This window comes from Rhinopithecus roxellana, chromosome 6 (assembly GCF_007565055.1).
Source record: "Rhinopithecus roxellana isolate Shanxi Qingling chromosome 6, ASM756505v1, whole genome shotgun sequence".
Classification (NCBI taxonomy): domain Eukaryota; kingdom Metazoa; phylum Chordata; class Mammalia; order Primates; family Cercopithecidae; genus Rhinopithecus; species Rhinopithecus roxellana.
The window spans coordinates 28,682,150-28,709,796 of record NC_044554.1 but is presented as its reverse complement, the minus strand read 5'-3'; positions in this window follow the sequence as shown (position 1 = coordinate 28,709,796).

The window sequence follows — 27,647 nt, the reverse complement described above, 5'->3', positions numbered from 1 at the left end:
GGGCTCAGATGCTTCTCCCGTCTCAGCCTCCGGGGTAGCTGGGATTACAGGCCTGCGCCACCATGCCCAGCTAATTTTTTGTCTTTTCTTTTCTTTTTGGTAGAGACGGGTTTCACCATGTTGGCGAAGCTGGTCTTGTACTCCTGACTTCAGGTGATCCTCCTGCCTCAGTCTCCCAAAATGCTGGGATTACAGGCATGAGCCACCATGGCTGACACAAAACAACATTTAATGTGCTCAGAAACAGTATTACTATATTATTCTATATATTTTGCTAGAGATGTTAAAGACACAAACTGAGTTGAATGCAATCATGTTTACTTTACAGATGTGAAGGGAAACAAAAATATGATATGACTCAGGGTGTTCGGTGGCAAAAATAGGGCACTTCTTATTATTGTGAATGCATTTAATACCTTATCGAGATTAAATATGCCTCAGCAAAAGTGCTTTGATAAAATGTTTTGTAATGGATATACATTTTAATTACTGATGTGACTTTTTCCCCCAAATATAGGTATAAATGAGACCACATTAAAAGTAACCAAAAACATTTCACTTCTATGTAAACTATAATATCAAATTCCTTCAAATTTCTCTCTTCAAATTATTTCTTGGTCCCTCAGGGGTATGTCACACACATAATCCTTTTGTGTCCTTTTACTCCAGCCTCCCTCATTGATATATATCTGTCTCAGAAGCCAATTGAGATGGTATTCTGCTACTGCTACCAGCATCCTCCATTATAACCAAGGAAGGCTTTGATAAAAGTCCTGTTCCTTGACATGTCATGGTTTTAAGCCATGCCCTATTCTACCTCAAAGTGGAAAGAACTCTCCTGTCTCTACCTGCCCCATACTTCGTTACCTGGGTATCAAAATGGTCATGCTTATGTCTCACAGAATCCTTCATGAAAACAGTTCCTTTTTTTTTTTTTTTTGGCAGACTCTCTCTCTTTACATGTTCTCTCCAGACAATGTATCCGAGAGGCTGTGATAACAAGTGAGTTTTAACTACTTGAGACAAATAACACACTGGCTTCCAGGGCTTCAACTGATCTTCCACCTTGTAAAAACTCTCTTTCAGCAACAAACTTTCCATCAGATTCCTCTAGGATGCTTCTGTTTGCTATATCATTATATAAGTTTAGTATTTCAGAGTCAGACATGAGCTACAAGCTCTATTTACATGGAAACCTCATTGAAAGGAAACCATAAATGATTCTTAAAGTTTCATGTTTGTATCCTGTTCAAAGGCTGATGAAAAAAATTGACAAAATAAAAATACACTGTATTTTTTATATCTTGTGATTGGAATGTTCAATAATTTTCTGAAATAAGCTTTTAAATAAAAGAGAAGTCAGTGTGTCTCATCTCCATTTGTAGGATCGGCTTACTTAATCTATTCTTTACTTAGTGCTTTCAAAAAGAAGATAATTTTGTTTTCCTTGACAACAGTAAACTTCCTAAAAATAGTTTGAAGCTCAGAATCATTTTTATATCTTTATATACTCTCATTTTGATATAAGTTGATTAGTAGCCTAATTTTTAAAGCACAAAAGGATTCTCATTTTGTTCTCATGACACTTTTTTTCTAATAATTCAAGGCATGCTCATGAATTCAATGAAAATGTGAAAAATATTGTGTCCAGAATTGGTCGGTTCTTGGTCTCACTGACTTCAAGAATGAAGCTGCGGACCCTTGCGGTGAGTGTTACAGTTCTTAAAGATGTGTGCCTGGAGTTTGTTCCTTCAGAAGTTCAGATGTGTCTGGAGCTTCTTCCTTCTGGTGGGTTCGTGGTTTTGCTGTCAGGAGTGAAACTGCAGACCTTGGTGGAGTGTTACAGCTCTTAAACGCTGCACGTCTGGAGTTGTTCGTTCTTCCTGCTGGGTTCCTGGTCTCTCTGGCTTCAGGAGTGAAGCTGCAGACCTGGGTTCGTGGTTTCTCTGGCTTCAGGAGTGAAGCTGCAGACTTTCGCAGTGAATGTTACAGCTCATAAAGGCAGCATCAAAATGTATTACAAAGAGCAAAAGAACCAACCTTGCACAGTGTGGAAGGGCACCAAGCCGGTTGCCACTAGTTGGCTTGGGCAGCCTGCTTTTATTCCCTTATCTGACCCCACCCACATCCTGCTGATTGGTCCATTTTACAGAGAGCTGATTGCTCTATCTGACAGAGAGCTGATTGGTGCGTTTACAATCCTTGAGCTAGACACAGAGTGCTAGAGGGAAAAGTTCTCCAAGTCCCCACTAGGTTAGCTAGACACAGAGTTAGCTATTAGCTAGATGCAGACTACCAGTTGGTGTATTTACAAACCTTGAGCTAGACACAGAGTGCTGATTGGTGTATTTACGATTCTCTAGCTAGACAAAAGTTCTGCAAGTCCCCATCCAGCTCAGGAGCCCAGCTGGCTTCACCCAGTGGATACTGCACCAGGGCTGCAGGAAGAGCTGCCTGCCAGTCCCAAGCCATGCCTGCACTCCTCAGCCCTTGGGCTGTCGATGGGACCAGGTGCCACGAAGCAGGGGGTGGTGCCTGTGCCTCCGGGAGCCCATCGCGGGGGCGGGGCTCAGACATGGGCTGCAGGTCACCAGCCCTGTCCTGAAGGGAGGCACCTAAGGCCCAGCGAGAATTTTAGTGCAGCGCCGGCGGGCCTACACTGCTGGGGGACCCGGCACAACCTCCGCAACTGCTGGCCCGGGTGCTAAGCCCCTCACTGCCCTGGGCCAGCAGTGCAGGCTGGCCGCTCTGTGTGTGGGGCCGCCAAGTCCTCCAAGCCGGCGCCATCCCGGAACTCACACTGGCCCGAGAGCGCAGCCCGGGTTTCCACCTGCGCCTCTCCCTCCATACCTCCCTGCAAGCAGAAGGAGGAGGCTCCGGCTTCAGCCAGCGCAGAGAGGGGCTCCCAGGGTCCCGTGGCAGGCCAAAGGACTCCTCAAGTGCCGCCAGAGTGGACAGCGAGGCTGGAACCATCGAGGAGGCGCTGAGAGCGAGGGCTGCTAGCACATTGTCATCTTTCAATATTACTTTTTATTCTAAAATGTTTGCATCACTTATCTCTAAACCATGTTTGCATTCTTATCAATCTTTTTAACTAAAGGTGTAAAAAATATCAATATAGATAAATAACGATTAACAAGCCTTTAGAGATTTTGCCATATGAACACGATATTAGTGAATATTATTTCTTTCTGTTGCCTTCTGTGTCTTTCTAGGAGGCAATTGTAAATACAAATCCATAGTTAATATATATATTTACAACATATATATATATATATATATGTCATCTATCTCTACCTACCTATCTACCAATGTAATTATTATTGACACCATAAATAGTGGATGTGTGGGATAAGAGGAATCTGAGTACGAATTTCTGAGTAAAACCAGTGTAGAAACAAAAGTGATGAAAAAAAGAAATCCTGTATGTGATTAAGTTGCAGTGGTTAAATAGGAGAAATAGAAAAAAGAGGGAGAGACTTGTCAAGTTGTATATATAATAGAAGTGTGCAACTTCTATTCCCTTTAAACATTTTTCTCTGTTATGCATTGGGCACAATATAAACGTTATTTTGTTTGTTTGAAATCATGACCATGGCTGCCACTCAAACTGTATCATCTTCCTGCAATTATGTACATATTTTCTTGTTAAATTAAAGAAAATATTCTCAAATGACTATTGTCTCTCCCTATACTTTGAACATTAACAGTAAAACATCATATTGATATGATCCTTTTTATGAAAAACACATTTGACATGTTTCGCTTGATCAAACTGCATGACAGATAGAACAATTTCCTAATATTTCACTTGCATTATTTTTCACAACTGCAGGCAAAGACTTATCAGCATGACTTGTCTCATAAAATCACGAGGCTTTCACATATGTTGACATCTAATTTTTTCAGGGATTGTTCTTAGAAAGGGATTTTAGAAAAAAGCATACTTTGTATTCCATTTATTAGAAGACTCACTTCTACTGAATCTGTTCCTATATTCATTATACTTTTATAGAACAGAGGAAATTTGGTGAGCACTATCTAAACATATGTTTCTTCTATTTCACATTTTGAGGTGTGAAGTTTTGAGATCATTTAGACGGATAAAATATCTAAAATGTCACCTGTTTTGGAGCCTTGTATTTTGACTTTTACTCAGGTATGAGATGAAGGTTTTAGGAAAAAAACAGTATTTCTTTTTATATTAAATATAGAAATGAATAATACGTGTGGCCGTGACATGTATTTTACCAATCATGATTTGAATATGGAAAACAAAAACAGTACAGATATTTTGTGCAAAGATTATTTCTATTTGCAGGAATTCCAAACCTTTTAAACATGTAGGTTGTCTATTTTTTTTTTCTTACTAATAGTCAATGAGTAAGCAATGTAAGTAATAACTTTTCATTTTCCTTAAGCCAATCCCAATCTCAAAATCCTCCTAGTCTCAAAATAAGTATTTACTGCCAAAGCAGCAAAGTTATTTCAGATATCTTCCTTTTGAACCCAAGCTAAATTTTCACTTATGGATCTTTTCAGCCTGATAAATACATTTCTTTCTTACTTAGGCTGAATTCTGTAAAACAAACAGAAATACTGGAGTTTTATGAGCATGAATTAATTCTTCTAAAAGTTAAATTCAATTTTCTTTTTTTCTCTCTAAATCAGTGAAAATTATCATAAATCAAAATGAAATTGGATGTTTCACTTACCTACCTACTTCTTATGTTTTAATCAGAAACAATCAATGGGTTCATCAACAAGCTAAACCTCCTGCGTCCAGCAATTATAATTACTTAATAGGTGGTGAAAGGCAAAGCTAGTCTCCAGTAATCTTTACCCTAGCTCCAGTAGGTGCTGTGTCTATACACCCACCTAGAATCAACAGGGCAGAGCAAGGTGGTTAGAAGTTTGTTGCAGCTTCAAACGGGTCTTTTTTGATTAAAAAAAAAAAAAAAAAAAAAAAAAAAAAAGACTTTCAGGCCAGGCGCCTGAAATCCCAGTGCTTTGAGAGGCCAAGGTGGGCAGATCATGAGGTCAGGAGATCGAGACCATCCTAGCTAACACAGTGAAACCCCTTCTTTACTAAAAATACAAAAAATTATCCAGGCGTGGTGGCACATGCCTATAGTCCCAACTACTCGGGAGGCTAAGGCAGGAGGATTACTTGAACCCGGAAGGCAGAGGTTGCAGCGATCTGAGATCACGCCACTGTACTCCAGGCTGGGCGATGGAGTGAGACCCCACCTCAAGAAGAAAAAAAAAAGGGGGGGGGGATTTTAAAGAAAATATCATAAAAATGTTTCAACAAGCAATTACATATTTGCTTGAAAAAATAAAAATCTTAAGAAAATAGAAGTCATAAAGAGAATCAAATGGAAATTATAGAATTGAAAAATAAATTAACACCAACAAAAATGTGCTGAATATGCTCAATAGTACAATGGGGATGATAGATAGTATCAGTGAGCTACAGGACAGATCAATAGAATTTACACAATGTGAAAAAACCAGAATATAAACTGGAAAAAAAAAAATGTCTCAGGGATCTGTGTAAAGAAAGCAAAAAAACTAACATTCATAGCATGGGGGAAGATAACATGAATAGTTGTATATATTCTCCATATCTAAGGAAATAAGAGAGACTGAAAAAAATATTCAAGGAGATGATGGCTAAAACTTCCAAAACTTACAGACAGACATGAATGATTTCATTGTTGAGTGAACCTCATATAGAATAAAATAAATTCAAACCAAAACATCATAAACTTCTGAAAATGAAATACAGAGAAAAATCTTGAAAGCAGCCAAAAGGTAACAGTGTTATTATTTATATAAATTTGCAGTAGGTTTCCTATCTGAAACTACTGAGGTCAGAAGGAAGTGGTATAACATCAACTACTGAAAGAAAAGTACTGTCAACTGAGTTTGATAGCTAATGAAATAGTCTTCAGGAATGAAAAGAAAATAAAGAAATTACAAGGAAAGATAAGAAAAAAAAGTCGTTACTTCTAAAGAATGGCTAACGAACTTTAAACAGAAGGAAAGTGAAAGCAGAAGTCTTAAACCTTCAGGAATAAAAGAGGAACATAGAGTTAGGTAAAAACATCTGTAAATATATTTTCTTCTCCTGGGTTTCTTAAATCAGATGTACAGGTTGAAGCAAATGTAATAACACTATGCAATGTGGTTCTCATTGTGTATAGAGGAAATACTTAAGTCAGTTATATTTTTAAAAAGTTAGAAGGGTAAAACAATGTAATGGAAATAAGGTTTCTATACTGTACTTGAAGAAGTAAAATGCCAATGCAAGTACATTGTGGTATAAAACATATATGTGTTGTGTATATAAATAATGTTATATGATATATGTTACATAATACTAAATATATAAAATAATATATAATATGCACATTATATATGTTCCTATATGTATATAATCTCTATAATTTTCACAACTACATATAAAGTTAATCTTAAATCAAAATAAAAATTTCAGTAATTGACATAAAAAGTAGAGAGAGACAAATCCACAATTATAGTAGGAATACACACACCTATCCAATTGCTAGTAAGACACGCAGAAAGACAAACGACCAAGGACGAAGAAGATCCAGACAACACTCATAAGTTTACCCAATATCTGTCTAGAGAACACGGCAATCAATAATAACAGAACTCACATTCTTTTTAAGAACACTTGGTTTGGTTTTCCAAAGTTGATCACGGGCTGAGCCATAAAAACACCTAAATACATTTTAAAAGATTGGACTCATTTGTCTTGTTCCCTTAACCACAATGGAATCAAACTAGAAATCAGTAACAGAAAGGTAACTAGGAAGGCCATAATCTTCTCAAAATTAAACCATATATTTAAAAATAATCCATGGTGGAAATTTGAGCCAGTTCTGCTCTTCAGTCTTATTAGCCATATTGAAAGTGCTCAATGTATATGTAGGTAGTACAATCAGAAAGTGAAGCAGAAGCAAGTAAGACCGTGTTAAGGCCAGAAATTGCAAAAGATTTCTCACTTGAGTACCAATATTTCCTATTGTACATTCATAGTATCAACGATAGATAACTGATACAAGAACATACTAAATATATGTAATTCTATGTTAACAGGCTTTTTGTCTTTAAGCATTTTTAAGTTATTATTTCATTGCTTGTTTGGATGTTTTTTGCTAAGTTCTATTGGTTACTCTTCTCTTAATTTCCTTATGTGTAATGGTATGTTTTTTTCTGGCCATTTTTAAATTGTTTTATTCAAGGATTTTTATAATAATTTTATTTTAATGCACCTTGGTATTTCTTTGAGTTTATTTTGTTTATTTTTCATTGAGCTTAGTTTATCTATGAGCTAATTTTCTTCTTTGAGTCTGAAAGTTTTTAAAAATTATTTATTCAAATATTTCTTCTGCCCCCCCCCACCCCTTAAAGAATTCCAATTACAGATATATTGAGCTACTAGGTATTCTCCCACAAATGACGGAGTCTCCCTTTAGTTTCCTCATTTTTGCCTTTTCCCTCCTTGATATTTCAATTTCAAAGGCTTCGGCTGTCCTCTTTTTCATTGGAACATTTTCTTCTATATTATACAATTTGATAGTAAGCCTGTTGAGGAATTTTTTTTTTTCCATTTCAGCTATTGTTGGTTGAGATCTGGAATATTATATTTTGATTTACAGTATCTTCTATTTCTATAATCATTCTATTCATGCTTTTCTTTAAATTCTTTTTTTTTTTTTCTGTTTTAGAAATGAGGTCTTGCTTTGCTGCCCAGCATGTAGTACAATAGCGCGTTTATAGTTTGCTGCATGAGGCCTCTAACTCAACTGATCCTCCCACAACTGGGACTGCAGGCACTTGTCACCAGGCTCACTATGTTTTCCCAGCTGGTCTTGAAACCCTGGCCTCAGTGGATCCTCCCACCTTGGCCTTTCAAAGCAATGGGATTGCAGGAATCAATCATCACCCCCGGCTCCTTTAAATTCTTGAACATCTTTTAAATACATATTTTGAAGTTCTTGACCAACAATACTACCATCTTAATTTTTGGTTCTGTTTCTATTGATTGGTTTTTCTCATGGTTGTGTCTTATGCTTCTTGCTGTTTTGAATATCTATTAATGTCATTATTGTACACTGGATACTTTGAATGGTTATGTTTTCTTTTAAACAGTATTTTCAGATAGTTAACTTAATTTTGCATAAACTTAACTCATCGAGGCCTTCTTTTCTAAACTTTTTAGAGTAGAGAAAGCATAATTATTACTCTAACGCAGTTCTAGCTGTACTCAGGTTTTCAACAATATCTCTTTTCTGTGGTTAATTGAGACTTCAACATCTCACAGGATTTCAGAAACTCTTGTTCTCCAGCTTATTGCTCCTTTATAGTTGCTCTTGGATCATCACTGTGGAATCTCATTCTCAAAATGTACAAGGTAATATTCAGCAATAATCCCAAAGATACCCTTAAAGACATTTTTTCTTCTTCTTTATTTAAATAGGTTTCTCCTTTCTGCTTCTCTGGTACTCTCACCTGAAAACACCAACTGCTTCGACCCATTGTCCACCGCTTCAACTATACACCAAAAGAAAAGACAAAAGAAAAGACAAAAAAAAAAAAAAACTCTGTTATCTCCCCCTTTTATGGTCTAGAAAATGCTGTCAGGGAGCAAACATGGACTGCCATAGTGGTTGCCTCTCTTTTAAAAAATCTCTCAGGAATAATATTCTATTTCCATGTTTCCAATTTCTAAACATCTGTTTTTCCCAATATATTTTGTCCAGTTTTCTTTATCATGGTCAGAAAATGCGAATTACAACTGATCTTATATTGACAAATAATAATGTGTATATATCTAAGTTAATTAATTAAATATCTGAATTTATTTTACATTTTAACATCATAAGATAACCACTAAATTTTACTACTGAATACTAATATGCAAATGAAATGTCTTTTTCTTTTTAATTGATTAAACTTTAACTTGTACTTGTCTGTATTCTAAATAAAAAATAACTCTAGAGTGTTACCAAACTATAACAACAAAAAGGTAAAACTAAAACTGTAAAAATTAAGTCTTCACATGCGGTTCTGTCTTAACTGAGAAACGCCACCTAATACAATCTCTTACCTTAATGGATAGTGATCTCTTCTGACAGAGCTGTCTAAATTTCTCATTCTGTAAGTTATAGGTGTATTGAAATTATATTATGAGCATATATGGCTTTTAAATTACCATGATTTCATAAGCTTATCAATAGTATAGCAAAATCAAAATTTTACAACTTTAATATTTGCTATTAACTTTCCAGTAGCAATTCACTTACAATAAATAGTATCCTACTTTAGTGTGCTCAAGGTACTATTTATGAAAATATCTTAGAACTGTTTCCAAGTTACCACATTTAATATACTAAAAATATTTTTAAAGCAATTATTGTATTTAAGATATATATATTTCCCAACAGTTATTAAACGCAATGTAATGTTTCAATAGAATGTTTTACACTGAAGAATATTGAATAACATATTTAAATGGAATATTATATTATTTTCCTCATATGACTACAAAAAAGAGACAAAATGATGTAATAAAGCTACAGTCTCTTGAACATTCTGGTTATTTACATATTTTAAAATTCTGTTTTATTAAAAGCCAAATAGAACATGAAAAATATAATGCTATTCAGCAAAAGAAAGATGTTAATGTAAAAAAATGGATTTCCTATTTGTTGGTTGCCTTTATGTTCAGTGGCTCTCCAACAATGAATGAAATGTTGAATTATGTACTGGCAGCATGGGGCAATAACATTATGTACCAAAATATGAATTAGCTATGATTAAATCAATAGGTAGTTCACCTATTTGCCCATTACTTGAGCATGAGATAAAGAATAGCTGAAAGTTTTATTTTTTAAAAGTCAGCTGTATAGTCTTTTTGGTCATCATAGCTAGCATTTGTAATATAAATTGCTATTATTAATGTGTTTTCACATATGCTATCCAACTGAGACTCCTCTAATCTTTGTGAAGGATATTATACTAAAATGTACACTTTAACATTGAAGTAAATGGTAGTCAAAGCAGTTAAATGACTTACTCAAGGAGATACATAGAAGTTGCATCAGCAAGAAATTAACCTTTCTTCCAATTCTGTGTTTTCCAGTAACCACTATCCATACATGTTTATTTAAACTTATAAAAATTACACAAAATGAAAAGTTCTGCTCTTCAGTGTCATTAGCCATACTGAAAGTGCTCAATGTGTATGTAGGTAGTACAATCAGAAAGTGAAGTAGAAGAAGTAAGACCATGTTAAGGCCTCTGTGAAACCTCAGTGGTGATGCTTCTGCTGCATTTTGGAGGGTAAATGTGTGTAGGCCAGAGATTAAAAGGTAAGGGAACAATGATATGTTTCAAAAAGAAGGAACAGTGTATGCCAAGGCATGGAGGTATGGAAAAGCAGCAGTAGTCGAGAACCGGCAATATGTTTAATATGACAAGTGTATTCTGATAAGGTTATATATGTAGCAGGACTTTAATAGGATGTAGTTGAAGTGATAAACAGAAGCCAAATCATAAATTACTTTCCATCACAGACGAAATTTTGTTTTCCAGAAGGACAGTTTTAAATGATACAAGTATGGGGGTCAGAAGACATAATGTATGTTTACCTTAGAACTATCACTTTAGCAAAAGTGAAGGTAGTGCATTATTGGCAGGCAACACTGGAGGAGATGACCAAATGAGTAGATTGCTGATTTAATCAAGACAAACGGTTCTTCAACAAAAGGAGAAGCCGTGAAAAAGGGTGAAAGCAGACAGTTTCCAAAACTATTCATAAAAGAATGAATCAATTGGTTAGTACAACAAAATGCGTCTCCATAATTTTTTATCACTAAAATATACAGGCTGTTTGTTTTAACAAGGTCTCAAACTACAATGCAATATACATTACATTGTATGTATACTGCAAAATACGTAATTTATGGGATTTACAAAAGTTCAAGGTGTTTCTATCATATGTCATTTTGACCTTTCTATTTTCCAAAGCCAACGATTGATTACAGTGGAAAAGCAATGACATATATGAAATAAGCTTTGGCATAAAGTTATTACATGACGTTAGTACACATTGTAAATATAATAAAGAAAGACACTTATGGGACTAAATATCCCACTCAAGAGGCCAAATTTCTGCAAGGTCCAAACTGAATATACACAGTTTAACCAAACATACTTTAGCATTGAATCCCCAAGAATTAAAACACAAACTTTCCAAATTTAGGACTGAATTTGAAATGATTGCATTAATCATTTTACAAATATTTATAAGAATTTATTGTGTATACGCCTTACCCAGAAACTGGAAGTAAGGATTGCAGATGTAATTTTAAAACAGATTCTCTGTTTGAGAATATCAAAACAGAAAATTCCTAATCAGTTTTACCAAAGGTACTTCAGAATTCAAATTTTTATTTGGCTGGTTGCATTATTCATATATTCATTCCACTCATATTTATGTAGCCCCTACTTACAAATACTATGCAAGCAAGAGCTAGTAATAAGAATGAAGGTATATTTTCTTCTTTTCTTGAGTTTACAAATTGAAATGTGATTTCTGTACTATCCAGCTGGCTGGCAAGTAGACCTTTGAGGATAACTTTATATTATGGTAGGAGATACATCTAGGAGATATATCTTACAACTTCTCATAAGATTGAAATGCTTTACATATATGGAAACTGAAGGAAAAAAGGGAGGAAATTACTTTCAATGTCATGATTTTTGAGTAGTAAAGCCTATATTCATATCCAGGAGTAATTTTAATATTTCTTCTATACCCTGTATTTTAACTATCCTAATTTCCTTTTCATTAGAGTCAGATATACTTTTTTCGAAGTCATTGACTAACCTTCAACTGCTGTATGTGAAGAGGAAATGTAAAACTGATATAAAGAAATGCAGAGCAAAAACATTGTTACACAATGGCTCTGATAAGGGTTTGGTAATCTTATCTCTGAAGGTTTGCTAGCAATACTGACTTCGTTTTTAACAAAACTAAATAAATTTTCTGATTTAAAAAAAAGAAAGCTGACATCTGATTAGCCAGATGGCCCTGTGTGGTAGCATTTTCACATCCAGGACATATCTGTTAGTCCCCTCAAAGTTTACTTAAGTGAATAGAGAAGATATGAGTTATTAATTTACTGAGTGTGACATAACATTTTACCAAATTCTCACATGTTTATTTGCTTAAAATTGAGGATGAAAATGCAAGCTACCTTTGCATATGAATCCTTTAAAATGACAAGTACTGATTAGAATTAAAGGGAAATAAAATGATCTGTGATTCTAATTTACAAGGCATCATCCCCTGAGCAGAAACAGTTGGCATAAAGGAATCTCCTGAGTAGCGCAAAGCACCAGCAGGCTAAAATTACTTTCTAGTACGTCACCTTCAAGCTGGTGCCCAGCTTCTGCCTTCTTACCTTATGTTTGCTTCTCATTCCCATATTGTGCCTGTTGCCTTCTATTACATCAGGAGTCAAAACTTGCTTTCACTCTTCTGCGTTCTTCCCAAAATAATTCTTTGGAGATCAGTGTTCACTGAAGGGTTTATTTTCCCTTTTATTCTTAACAATTAAAAATTATATGCTAAGCAGCCTAAATGTTAATGACTGGTAATATTTTCTCCAAGAGGAACATACTCTCTAAATTTCTAAGTGTCAAAATCTTGGCAGACATCAAGGTGTATCTTAAATGCCACTTCCTTTATCAATCACTCTTGACTTTTCCCTGTCACCATCGACAACTCTTTGTTTACCTCACTAAAATGTCAGTTAGTATATATTCCTGTGCCCCAATGAAAATTTATCGATAACTAATCCATATGACTTTTGATAATCTCAAAATGTATTTTACATTTGTATGTACCAATTTCAAACAGTTCAGGGCAACACATTTGCACTAGTTTACCATCAAGAAATGTTGAGCTAACCAGAGACTTAAAATTACTGTTTAATTATCTTCTGTTAATATAATGTTTAAACTTATAAATACCCCAGAATATGAATTACAGATACTTTCAAAAAATCAGAATTCATTAAAAGACTGTTTCTTATCCAGTCCTTCCTTAAAAATCATAAAGGTATGAATGCACTTAAACAATAAATTATAAATCATTTTGGAAATTATATTTAGATTGACAATGAATAAAACTAATAGTTCCTGCATTGTTCTACCCTAAAATATGACCATATAAGTCATTAATTATACATCAACACAAATAGAACTTTTAACATGTTCTAAAGTTTTATCAATTATTTACTAGATTTTCCATAATTTAATATTTTGGTTGAGCTTATATATGTTAATTGTCTTAGGAGTTTCATCTTAGGAGGTTCACAGTATTTTAATCCAAATTTTCAATGTAATTCTATGATTATCAATGCATTTCCACTGCATAAATTATCTAAGCATTTCCACTGCATAAAAGTGGCATGGGGAAAAATAAAGTCTTCTAAATGTCCTCACATTTTCTCCATCTTTAGGAGTATGTATAAGTTTGAAAAAAGTTATCTATTCTGTTTCTGTCTATCCTCTATGATTGATATATAATGAATAGTGTTGCAAAATTTGTGTCTTAAAATTTGTCCATTTATAAAATTCCAATTTGTGTCTATCCTAACATTTTGAATCTAGAAGTATATTCTATTAATAAATGCCAATGAAAATTAAATTCTAACTTGGAATCCATTTACAACCAAAACATCCAGATACAATGAGAGGAAAAGAGTCAGTTGAAATCTCATCTAGAAGCTGCGAGCTATAAAAGTGTTTCCAAATAGGCTATTAAAGAAAGTTGTAGAGTCTCCAAGATGTCATTATTTCATGACTCCCAGGGAACATGATGGTGGCTGACCACGTTTTAGTGCAGCATTGGGAGCATTGAAAAATTAGCAGACAATCGGGCAAAGGGAAAATGCTGTGCAAGGCATTCATTCCTCAAAATGATATTATTGGATTTTTACATGACTCTAGATAATCAGAAAATCTGGGCTTGAGATGATGAATTTCACAGCCACCTAGTAACAACCATTTGAAATCTTAGTCAAACAAACCCTCGGGGAAATTTATGAGTGGTGCTCCCTAGTTACAAAGAACATTATGCCAGTGAGCATAAAGTCCATATATACAACATGAAGATTGCATGGTGGAGAGGCTTGGATAACAAGTTAAGTAGCTCAACTGGTAGGAATATAAAGAATCTTTCAAGGCATAATCTTCATATAAAAACAAATGTGAATTTATTATGTAGAGGAAAGCAAAATTAACATGACTCTTTCTCATGTGAAAATCTGATTTGGAATAAGATTCAAGATACAGAGAAATGGAAATCAAACTTCAGATTCTACGCTTAGCCTTCTGTGACAAAATATATTCCTTTGCCTCTCTGCACGTATTTTACCACAAATATCTGTAAGTCACTGCTATAAAGTGTTCTAATATCAAGAGATCATGAATTTCCCCCCAAATTACTGAGGTTTAATATATGAGTTTCATTCTGATAACTGAAGAGTTCTTGGAATTTTACCTAACATGTAAGCTAACAATTTAGCCTGTTGCAGGTTTATATATGTTGGCAGAAGATTCAAGACTCCTGGGACAGTCATAGAACCTTATTGTTCAGGACACAGCAGACAGCATGATCTTGAAGTACATGCCAGCTTTGCTTGTCCCACCAGTCCCACAGAGTGATGGAGAATGGACCAGGAGGATGCTGTCTTTGCTGCCCCATGACCTTTTTTGGACCACAAGCGAACATAGCTAACCTTTGTCCCAAAGAGAAACATCATTTTTATTACACTTAGGAATAAATAAACCTGCCATTAGTTCTGGAATATAGCAAAATCTCCATCTCTCCTTTTCAATGATGTTTTTGTGCTATGCAAGCATCATTGAAAAGACAGTACAAAACAAAAGCCATGAGTGCCTCTGCTTATAACACATGTGTGAAGCCTAGAGGCCCATTCTTCTTTTCTCCCCTGTCTTGGTTTCTGGTGAATTGTCCCATGAGAATGTTGTTCTGCCAACCATTGTGATTAATAACAATGACAGACAGTCGGGGGAAAAATAATCTCAGTTGTTTCATACAGCATTTAATTCAAACTATCAGCAGAATTCCACGTTTAAAATAAGGCTAATCTGTCACATTAACCTTGAACCTTCCCCCTAAGTTTCCAGACTCAACCGGCTGAAAAAAAATCACAAACTCTACCTTGGCCCTCAAGCATGAATTATAGTGAAATTCTAGCATCCAAAACAAACTTGGCCACTGAGTTGAGGCTGACCTGAATGTCTTCCATGGCAGATGTGGTATTTCTATGAACACTTAAAGATCTCTCATGACATCACATAGCGTACGAACTTATATTTTTGAAATAGGAGTGCATTAATACCTGGTTTTGTATAAAGATGTGCAACTTTGGGGTTATACATGGTGACCCTAGAAAGAAATGTATTGCTTATACTTTGTCACCACCCTCCCCGAAAATGGGGGGCATTTCCTGGTAAGCTTCTGCTTGACAGTGCCTCCAGTGTGGCCTCTTGGTCAGCTAATAAGTTTTAGGGATCCTCGTTCAGTTCACATAATTGAGTCTAGTTGTTGTTAGAGAAACTGTCCAAAGTCATGCAGTCAGATCTGACCTACTTGTTTACACTGGCGGTCGTGGGACATTCAACTTCCCTAGGGAATGAGAGAGTGATGTCTCAAGAGCATGATAGAGAAGATATCTGAAGAAGTCGAATGGTGTCTTTTGTGAGAGGTGCTGAAGCTGGGGTCATACCTTACTATTCTTAATAGAATTCTGAGTAATGTTGAGGGAAATGGCAGTAATATCATGATCAGAACTTTGTTGCTGGAATAGCAGACCCAAGAGTTACACTTAAGATACTTGCTAAAGTTTTCAAAAGGCTATTGCCTATATTTAAATAGAAAATCTACATATAATCAGCTACATATGTATATACGTTCAGTTATACTAGATATTGTTTATAATCCATCTAAAACTACGTGTTGTCACACTTGAGGAGTCTTATATATATGTGTGTGTGTGTGCTTGTGTGTAGGTGTATAGAGACTGCTAGATTTTGTCATACTGATTGATTTTTTTTTTTTTTTTGGAGATGGAGTCTCGCTCTGTCACCCAGGCTGGAGTGCAATGGCGCAGTCTCGGCTCAGTGCAACATCCTCCTCCTAGGTTCAATCAATTCTCCTGCCTCAGCCTCTAGAGTAGCTAGGATTACAGGTGCCCACCACCATGCCTGGCTAGTTTTTGTATTTTTAGTAAAGATGGGGTTTCACCATGTTGGCCAGGCTGGTCTCCTGACCTTGTGATCTGCCCGCCTCAGCCTCCTAAAGTGCTGGGATTACAGGCGTGAGTCACCGCACCTGGCCATACTGATTAATTTTTTAAATAGTGTACAAAATCATTATTAAATTTAGATAATGAAATTAAACTTTGACATTTATAAATACGTTTTATAATATAGTATATGACTAACTTGGTACATATTGTTAAGTATTTTATGCTTGGTAAAGAAAAACAAGAGTTTCTATTCCTGTCAGATCAATTAATTATAAGCACAGCTTTGAACATTGAAACTAATCTATGTCATATTTTCATATTTATAATCAATCTTCAGTATGACAATATGTATTTTATGAGAAAAGTCACTAAAAGTAAGCTATTAGACACAACTTTTTTTTTTTTTTTTTTTTTTTTTTTTTTTGAGACGGAGTCTGGCTCTGTCGCCCAGGCTGGAGTGCAGTGGCCAGATCTCAGCTCACTGCAAGCTCTGCCTCCCGGGTTTACGCCATTCTCCTGCCTCAGCCTCCCGAGTAGCTGGGACTACAGGCGCCCGCCACCTCGCCCGGCTAGTTTTTTGTATTTTTTAGTAGAGACGGGGTTTCACCGTGTTAGTCAGGATGGTCTCGATCTCCTGACCTCGTGATCCGCCCGTCTCGGCCTCCCAAAGTGCTGGGATTACAGGCTTGAGCCACCGCGCCTGGCCTAGACACAACATTTAATGGAAATCCTACAACCCCTGCCATTCACAGCACCTTCGTGTTTTGTCTTGGAATGGCTTCCTCAAAAATTAATTCAAAATGATTTCTGATCCAACCTTCCTCACCTTCTCTTGTTCCACATATAGGTAAGAAACTCTTTTATGTGGGGGTATAAATTTTACATGAATATATTAAATCAATTATCAAATTAATTGAAATTTTACATAATCTAATACTTATTTAATATTTGCTTTATTCACCAATTATTCATAAAGATATGTTCAAAACCACTTGTTTATCAATATTTTAAAAAAGACTATGAGGGGAATCTGAATACTTTATTTTTCAACCATATTTATATAGACAAACTTGTATTATGCTATTTTCTGTAAACTGTGCTTTTACTACAAAGTCTTCCATTTTATTTTTGTCTCCTAATTATGCTTTGTTTTCACAGCAACATCTAATTAAATTAAGACCTTGAAAGCAAGCAAATTAATGAATTCCATTTTAACAGCCTCGGCTTAATTGGAATTGGTTCTCATAATATTCAAATTTAATATATATACACACATACGTACATATACATGTATAATACATATAATTTACATAATATATAAACATACACATATATACACACATAGATCTTAGATTTTTATATTTTTTAATAAATATTAAATATATTTTTATATAGTGTTTATGCACATTATATAAATATCTGTATAAATAGATATAGTGGGAGAAAGAGCACATACACGTATAAATTATTACTAGTTTCAAAATCCACCTTATTATTCCCTAGATATGTATTTTTAGAAAATTTGCCACATAAATTGTTATGAGAACTAAATATTTATAAAGTTTTGTTAGTCATCTTGTTTAAGTCGTGTCTGGTACATCATAAACATTATATAACTATATCTGAAGAAAAAGATAAATAGACAAAGTTCTTTAATTCAATCTGTCAGTATAGATGTAGGGCATATGTCAGATAAAAATATTTATTTTGGTTATATATTTTTAAAAATGTTTAAATACTCAGGGATATTTACAAATAAATATCTGCATATTTCATTGGTATGTTTACAAGCCTTCAAATAATATGCAGGAAGATGCTTTACTTAATTCAGCTATTTTTTTTAATTGCTCTTTTCCTTCCTAAATGTTGCATTAATCCTTTTTACTTTTATTTGAACATAATTGTATTCTATCCCATCTGCCTTTTATTACCACTAGAAAACTGTTGGTAAACATCAATTTTACAGGTGGCTTCAGATTATTTTATGTTTTTAAATATTAGAAATATGCACATAAGAGCTATAAAATAAACTCTGTTGATATAGTAAGAATGTTCTAGACAATTATTGAAGAATCCAGTAATGGTATTGAATCCCAATAGCCTGTGAGTTACCATTAATGTTATTTCAGAGGCAGATATATCCCTTGACTACTATGATTTTTTCTGTTTATTTTTCAATTTCCCATGAGCTATCTTAGGATGAAAATCATAAAACATTAACATATCAACATATCCAATGCCTATACATTTGATTAATGGAGTTTAGTATCACAGATCTAAAGTCAAGACAGGGCAAGTGAATTGCAACAGTACTGGTATTTAAAATTCATCAGTCTTGGTGAGCTGCTGTAGTAATTGTCTTAAAATAACTACTTTCATCTAAGAAAATAAATGAATTAATACAGGGACAAATGTTAGAATAGATGCATGTAAAATTTGATTGCAAACACAATTATTACCAGGCAATTTTAGTATAACAAAACAATCTCAGTGCCTTCGTGACTGATAATAACAATTAATGATCTGTTCTCTTGTTAAAGTTAGAAACTCCATATGCAAGTGTTTTATTTTATCCCAATCCCTGTAATAGACTTTTACTTTATAAAGAAAAAAGAATATGACAGTTTATGTTTTCTGTTGTCCTCAGAGAAAAGCCATAATCTAAACTATGAATTTATTTATTCTGTTATCAAGGAATAATTATTTTTTAGTTTCCCTCATTGCTTCAAAATTTAATGTATCTGTTCAGTTAAATAAATTACATATTAAACATTAAAAAACAAAACAAAACAAAAAAAAAACAAGAACTCCAGACACTTGAAAGAGAAAAACTGTGGTTTAATACATGTGTCTGGCACCTTCACATTTCTATAATACGATTCTCAAGAGTGCTGTAATAAAATACCACAAACAAATTTGCCTAAAACAACAGAAACTTATTATCTCACAGTTCTGAAGGCAGAGCGATCTGAACTCAAGTACCAGCAAAGTCATCTTCCTTCTGAAGGCTCTAGTAAAGAATCCTTCCTAGCTTTTAGTTGTTGCTGGCAATCATTTTCATTACTTGGTGTGCAGCAGAAGATTCTGCTGTTATTGTCACATGGCCTTCTCTCTATGTCTGCCTCTTACCAAGCATCTAGATTGCTCCTCTTATATGTAAATCATTCATTGGTTTAAAATCCACCCTAATCCAGTATAAGCTCATTTTACATTGATTACATATGCAAAAAACCTATTACCAAATAAAGCTACATATACATATCTTGGGAGTTAGGACTTCAACATATCTTTTGGGAGAAGTAACCTACAGCATTACTTCTTTTTTTTTTTTTTCCTTCTGTGGCATTTTCTGCACTTCTTTACTGCTACTCTTTTTTTCTTTCTCTCTCTGTCTTCTGTCTTTCCTATCAGTTGTGTAATTTTTCTCTTCAAATCTAAAAATTATTTGAGCATTTGCTTTACAAATTGTGAGGTAAGCTGCATGATTCTAGTTTTGAAATATATGAAGCTATGTTGTAAAATCATGTTTTGTTTTAAACAAAAGATTATTAAAATAATAACTTTTGTTTAAGGTCATGCACATGAAGACTATAACTCCGGCACCTATAATATACAATGTAGCCCTCCACCATGGATGTATCTTCCATGGTTTTGTAGATTCAGTTATAAATAGCATGTCACATATTACCTTTTTATATAAAAAAAAATCACAAGTAATTTAATAATTATATTAGATTTTCCAGAGTACCAGTAGGAGATATAGAGATAGATATGTTTATGTAGACTTATAGATATGGATATATACATCTATCTACCTCCCTATCTGTAAAGAGAGAGATTATGAAAAATTGGCTCACATGACTTTGGAGGATAAGAAGTACCACTATCTGATGTCTACAAACTGGAGAACCAAAAATGGTGTGGTGTAATTCAATTTTAGGCCAAAAGCCCAAGACCAGAGGGGCTGATGGTGTAAATCCCAATACAAAGGCAGAAGAAGCTTAAGAAGTACTGCTAACAGGAGTGAAAGATTTATTTCCTCTCCTTTTGTTCTATTCAAGCCTTCAATAGATAGGATGATACTTACGCACACTGGGAGGACAACCTACTTCACTGTGTCCAGTGATTCAAATCTAATATCATCCAGAAACACTGTCACAGATTCAGGCAAAGAGGGTTGGGAGATTGCCATCAAATATTGAAAACCATTCCTTTCTCCCCAATGAATTAAGTAATCTAATATATGTCAATTTATTTCTGGACCACTCTTCTGCTTCCATAACGTATCTGTTCCAACAAATACATGTCCATGCTTGTGCCATTAACAGACTATTAGTTATTGTTACTATATAATAGATATTCAAATGTGGTAAGACCCTCCAAAGTTATTATTCTTAAGATAATTTTGACTATGATTTGTCTTTGCAGCCACATATAGTTTTGATTTAGCATGTTAATTTACACATACATGAACACACACATACAAATGCACAAAAACTTCTGAGAGTTTCATTGGGATTGCTTGGAAACTGTGGATCACTTTGGAAGATTTTACATAAAAATATTGAGTTTTCTGGTACATTAAAATGTCAGTAATGTTTCATAGTTCTGAATGTCTTGTCAACCTTTCATTAGATTAATTCCAAGAATTTCAGAATTAGATCTGATAACTTTGCAAAAACTACTTCTCCCTTCTAGTTATATGTCTGTGTGTGTGTGTGTGTGTGTGTGTGTGTGTGTGTGTATCCTTTTGGATTTTCTATGTATCCAGCCACGTAACCCTAAATGGAGTAGGTGTTCCTTCATTTTTTCCTATATTCACATTCTATGTGATGATAGACTTTTGTATCTGTTTATTATTTATCATATATAACATTATTCCATTATTAAATATTGTGATTTAATTGAGGTTATGTCATGTATTTAGGTCAATTCATCTAAAATTTCAAATAATCTCAAAGTTGTTTATAATATCCATTTAATACTCTTTATGTCTGCAAAGTCTGCTGTAAAGTCTATTTTTTTTTAATTTTTAACATTGGTACTCTATTTCTTTTTTATTTTTCTCCATAAATTTTGCTAATACTTCATCAATTCTCAGATGGTAAAAATGTAATCCTTTTCATGGAACTTACTTTTGATTTTGATTTCCTCTGCTGTATATTTGTATTATTTTAAATCTGTCATTAATGTATGTTTATATATTTACTTCTTTCTTAAAGTTATTTATTTCAGACTTTAACCAACCTTATATTCCCATCATGATTATCTTTTTTATACACTGTTATATTTTATTTGCTAAAGTTTTGCCAAGAATTTTTGCATCCCAGTGCATGAGAAATATTGCTCTCTATCTTTTCTGAAAATCTCTTACTGGTTTTGTTATCAGCATGAGGTTATTCTTACAAAATGCACTGGGAAATGTTCTCTTCTCCTCTGTTCTCTGAAAGAGCATATGTAGGTTTGATATTAACATTTTTTAAATAATAGGATTCAAAAGAACCACCTCATCTTTGAGTCTCTTTCTAAAAAGATTTTAATTCTGATTTTTCTTTTTCACTGATATTGCACTGTTCAAATTTTCTGTTTCCTCTTGTGCCAGTTGTGGTGACTTACAACTTTCAAGAATGTGTCTATTTCATCTGATATCAGTTTGCCAAGGGCTGCTGTAACCATGTATCCCAAGTTGGGTAGTTTAGATAATGAAAATTTGTTGCCTTACAGTTCTGGGGCATACAAGTCCAAAATCAAGATGCTGGCAGTGATGGCTCCTTCTGAGGGTTGTATGAAAATTATCTTTTCCAAGACTCCCTTTGGTTTATAGATGACCACAACTGGTACTTGAGCTTCTCCCTGCATCTTTCCATCATCCTTCCTTCATAGGTGTCTCCCTTCACACAAGGTTCCTTTTACAAGGATACAAGTCATATTGGAATAAGAGCCCACCATATTCAAGTATAGCTTCATCTTAAGTAATTACATATACTTAAGATGTGACCCTATTTCCAAATAAGGTCACATTCTCAGGAACCAGATATTAGGACATCAACGTGAAGTTTGGCGGACACAATTTAACCCATGGCATCATCCAAACTGTTGGATTAATTGATATAAAAGTCTTCACAATATTATCTTATTATACTAATGTCTGCAGGATCTGTACAGATGTCCCCTCTTTTGTCTCTGAAATGTGTAATTTGTGTCTTTTTCTTCTCTTCCTCTTTTTCCCCCATTCATTAGTTTAGCTAGATTTTGAAATTTGAGTTTGGTTTATTCATAGCCACTCTTAAAATCACTTAAAAACCTCTTTGTTAATTTCCACATGGTAAAATATATTTTTTAAGAAGGAGAAATGTTTATGAATGAATCAATTTATTTGTTACTCAAATATTTTTGCTAAGAGAATTGTGCTAAGCATGCCCTCTTCCAAGGGCTGACAAAAGTTCCCTTAAACAATTTAAATAATTTCTGTTTTCTTTTAATCTAAAGACATTAACAAAGCCTTAAAAATAAAAAATAAAAAATAACCCCTCTGTTTCAATCAGTTTGGACTGCTATAACAAAGGTGCCATAGACTGGGTGGCTTATAAACAAGATACATTGATTCCTGGAAGTCCTAGAAGCTGAAAGTCTGAGATGAGTTACCAGTATGGTCAGGTTCTGGTGAGTGTCTACCTCTGGGTTACGGACAGCTATCTTCCTGAATCCTCACATGGCAGAAAAGGGGCAAGCTAGATCTCTGGCTTGCTATTTTATTTTATTTTATTTTATTTCATTTCATTTCATTTTATTTATTTTATTTTTACACATGGAGTTTCCCAGTGTTGGCCAGACTGGTCTCTAACTCCTGGACTCAAGTGATCTTCCTGCCTCCTTTTTAAAGAGAAACTAATTCCATCCATAAGGACTCCACCCTCATTACCTAATTACCTCTCAAAGTCTCTCCTCCAAATACCATCTATTGGGATTAGATTTCAACATATGAAATATATGAAGACATAAAATTCAGTCCTCAAAAATCTCAGTTACAAATATAATTTCTGTGTGCAATGATTGAATGTGTGGTTAAACAGAACATTTTAAAAATATAAATTTTTACTGAAGATATTTTAAATAGTTTACTCATCACATATGGCCTGATTTCAAAGGAACTTTTCTCTCAAACTCATATTGTATAAGTAAACATAAGATGCTCCTGATGTGTGCCTTCTTGGATATGTGTTTGAGTCTATCATATTCCTCAGGCTTGTAATTCACACCATTTATGGTTATAAAATTTAGAAATCAATTAGATTTTTAGTTTCTTTTGATATTCTGAGTTTAAGTGCATTAAAACGAAAACTGACAAAAATTTCTTGAAGACTTGTCAAAATTGTTTTACTTGATTTCTATCGAGTTAATATTTTCTATTTATAAATGAATTCGTGTAAATGCACACTGAAATAAATTTAGAAATACGCTACTGAGTCTAAGTACAGGAAGTTAGACTCAGTTTCTAAAAACACTAAAATTAACTGGTTACTAATCATAATTTATTCTCAGTTTTATAGCTTCTATATATTCATTCATATACAACAAAATAATGAGACATTTTAAAACCAGTAAAATTGTGTTAATATTTTCTGAGCTTTATCATGATTAGATGTGGGTTACAGGATTTGAGGGAGGTTCACATAGGTAAGTTGCTATTTTCGCCACGTTCTAATAAGGATGCATACTACTATCTATGTCATTTGAGACTGTGAATGTTGACCTAGCTAATGTGGCTAAGTGATTTTTGTCAAGTTTCTCCAGAGTGATGTTACACATTTTTTTCACCCTTTTGCAAACTGTACTTTTAGGAAGAAGTCAGAATACGCAACCCACATTCAAAATGTAAGGAAATATGCTCTCTCTATTTTAAAATATAAGATATACATAATTTCTTGGAAATTCTTCTACATGGGAGATTTCTCTCTGCTCTGTTACTTTATTTATTAAATTATTTATTGATATGAATATGGACTCATGAGTATTTCCTCTAAATTTTGTATTATAATTATATCATGCCAAAGAGATAATCATGTCATCTTCGAACACAGTTTTATTTCTTCCTTACTAATCTGTATTCCTTTATTTCCTTATTATACTAGGTAGAAGTTCCAGTAGAATGTTAAAAAGAAAGAGTGGGAGGAAATATTATTGCCTTGTTCACAGTCTTAAGGAAATTAACCAATTTCTAACTATTAAGTATAAAGTCTGCAGGATTTTTGATGGATTTTCTTAGTTATGTTGAGAATATTTCTTTCTATTCCTAATTTGCTTTGTTTTTATCCTGAAGGGCTAATGGATTTTGTTACATTTTTTGTTTCCTTCAGTTAAGATGATTATATGATTTTTCTTCTTTAGCCTATTGATGTGATGGACTAATTGGTTTTTGAATGTTGAAACAGACTTGCATACTTGGGAATAATTCTCCTAGGTCTTGGTATATAATTCTTTTAATATATAGTTGGCTGAAATTTGGTAATATTTTATTGAAGATTTTTGTGTATATGTTTATGAAAGATAATGGTTTCTAGTTTTTCTTTCAGCATTTTTATCTAATATTTATATTAGGGTAATGGTGACATAAGATAATTAGGAAGTATTCTAAAATACTATATTTGTAATGGTTTTATATCCATTGCTGCATTTTTTCCCTTTTTGTACCTTCTCATATTCATTATATATTTAAATGGAATATTTTATGTGATTCCATTTTCTCTCTACTCTTAGTATATCAGTTATATGTTTTTACACATTTTAGTTGTTACTTTAAAGTTTATTAAATGCATTTACAGCTTATCTATGTCCACTGTCAAATAACATTGTACTGCTTCCTAGGTAGTACAGGGACTTTATGAGAGGATATTATCAATTTCTGCCTCTCAGTACTTACAGCATTGCTTTTATTCCATAAGCTGTAGTCATATAATACACTGTTGTGTACCACATTTCTTATAAGGTGGTTCTACTGACAACAAACCATTTGTTTTTGTTTGCCAGAGAAAGTCTGTTAGTCTGCTTGGGCTGCCATAACAAAATATCATTGACTGGGTGGCTTAAATATTAAGAATAATTTCTCACAGTTATGGAGACTGGAAGTCAAATATCAAGGTGCTAGCAAGGTAAGTGTCTGGTTGGGGTTCCCCCTTTGGTTTGCGTATGGTCGCCTTCTCACTGTGCCCTCACATGGTCTTTTCTAGTCCTTTTTAGGTGGAGAGAAAAAGAGAGAGAGAAACAGCTTGAAGCTAAGCTGTTATCCCTTCTTATGAGAGCACTGGTTTTATAATGAAGGCCCCACCCCCATGATCTCATCTAAACCTAATTATATCCCAGTATCCCCATGTCTAAATATCATAACTTTAGGTGTTAGGGCTGCAACATATGAATTTGAGGGCGGGCAGGGTGGACCCAATTCAGTCCAAAGCAAAGTCTTTCTTTTTCACTTTTAAAAGATAATTTCACCAGATGTAGTATTCCAGTTTTATGGGGTTTTCCCTTCAACATTTTAAATATTTCACTCTATTGTCTTCTTGCTTACATGGTTTCTGACAAGAAATTCACTGTAATTGTTACTCTCATTTTTTATAGGTAACATTTTCATACTCTGGTATTTTTCAAGGTTTGCTTTTTGACTTTGTTTTTCTACAGATTGAGTATGACATTTACATATGCAGATTTGTTTTTCAAAATTATCCTGCTTCATTTTCTCAGTGCTTCCTGGACTTGATGTTTGGTCTTTGTCATTAATTTTGAAAAAACTCTTAACCGTTATTACATCAAATATTTTTTCTGCTTTGTTCTCTCTATCCCTTTGGTTTCAGATTATGCATATATTACATCTTTTGTAATTGTCCCACACTTCTTGGATATTCTCTTTCTTTTTTTTTACAATTATACTTTTTCTTTGCATTTAAGTTTGAGAAGTTTCCATTGTCATTTTCAAGCCTACTGATTCTTTCCTTAGACACAATTCAATGTGTTATTCCATCAAAAGCATATTTTCCTTATATATTTTTTGTTTTTAGCATGTTAAGATTCTTTCTTAGAGTTGCACTCTTTCTGAAGAGTTGATCTATCCTTGCATGTTCACCACATTTTTCATTTGATTTCTTAGCATATTATACATAGATACTTTAAATTACGCTGTGGTGATTCCAAAATTTGTGTCATGTCTGAGTCTGGTTGTGTAGGTTGCTCTATCTCTCCAGAGATGTTTTGTTGTTGGCATTTTCTTTGTGTGTGTGTGTGTGTGTGCACGCATGTGTTTGCCTTTTAGCATGCCCTGTAATTTTTGGTTGAAAGTCAGACATGATGTATTTGATAATAGAAACTAAGAAAAATAGGTCTTTATTGTGAGAAATTATGGACATCTTCCTAGGAGGTAACTTGTGATTATAGTTTTCTAGAGCTGTTGCTGCCTGAGACTTTAATACCCTCAGGTGTTCTTTTCTGTTCCCCCTGTGGTCTTTAGGTCTTACTAGAAACAAAACTTTCCTGATGTATAGTCTGACACTTGAAATTCTTTCAGCTGTAATCCCCTGTTTTATACAGTAGCACTATTGGTATTGTGGTGAAAGGTGAAGAAAAGGAAAATGCTCTATAATCCTTTTATTAGGTCCAGATATTTCAGTGGGCCTGTGCGTCTGAGCTGTTACCTTCATAAATGCTTCTTTGATCTCCTTGTCTGAAACTCAGTTGATATAGGAAGTTGATCTGGGAAGGGCAGACCGGCCTCTACTTAGCTACTTCCTTTTTCCCACAATAGTTAGGCTTGGGTATTTTCCCTTGAGGGCAGTTGGAGAACAGAAAGTTCGGTGTGTATTTCAAAATTGCCATGTTTTCTCTTTCCCCATTGGAAGCATAATGGGATTTCTTCACTAATCTTCAGCACAAAAATCTGGTGGGGTTCCTGGAGGTAAAATTTATGAAAATTTGGGGCTCCCTCTAACACTAAGCCTCCTGGTGTTTTTAACTTTCAAGCTAGACCACACTAAGCACTCAAATTGTATGAGAGTGTAAGTGTTTCTACCAGTACTGGCTCCAGCAGTAGATTTCTGCTCCTGGGTTTCTATTTCAAGTAAGCTGTGATTCTCTGTATCTGTCTTTGTCTTCAGTTTTCAGGACAGTGGTTTATTAATTCTCTTCAATTTTCAGAAGAATCTAAGATGAGTTGTTGGTTTTCAGTGTGTTTAGCTTTTTTCTTGTTATGAAAATAAAAACAGCAAATTACAAGGTCTT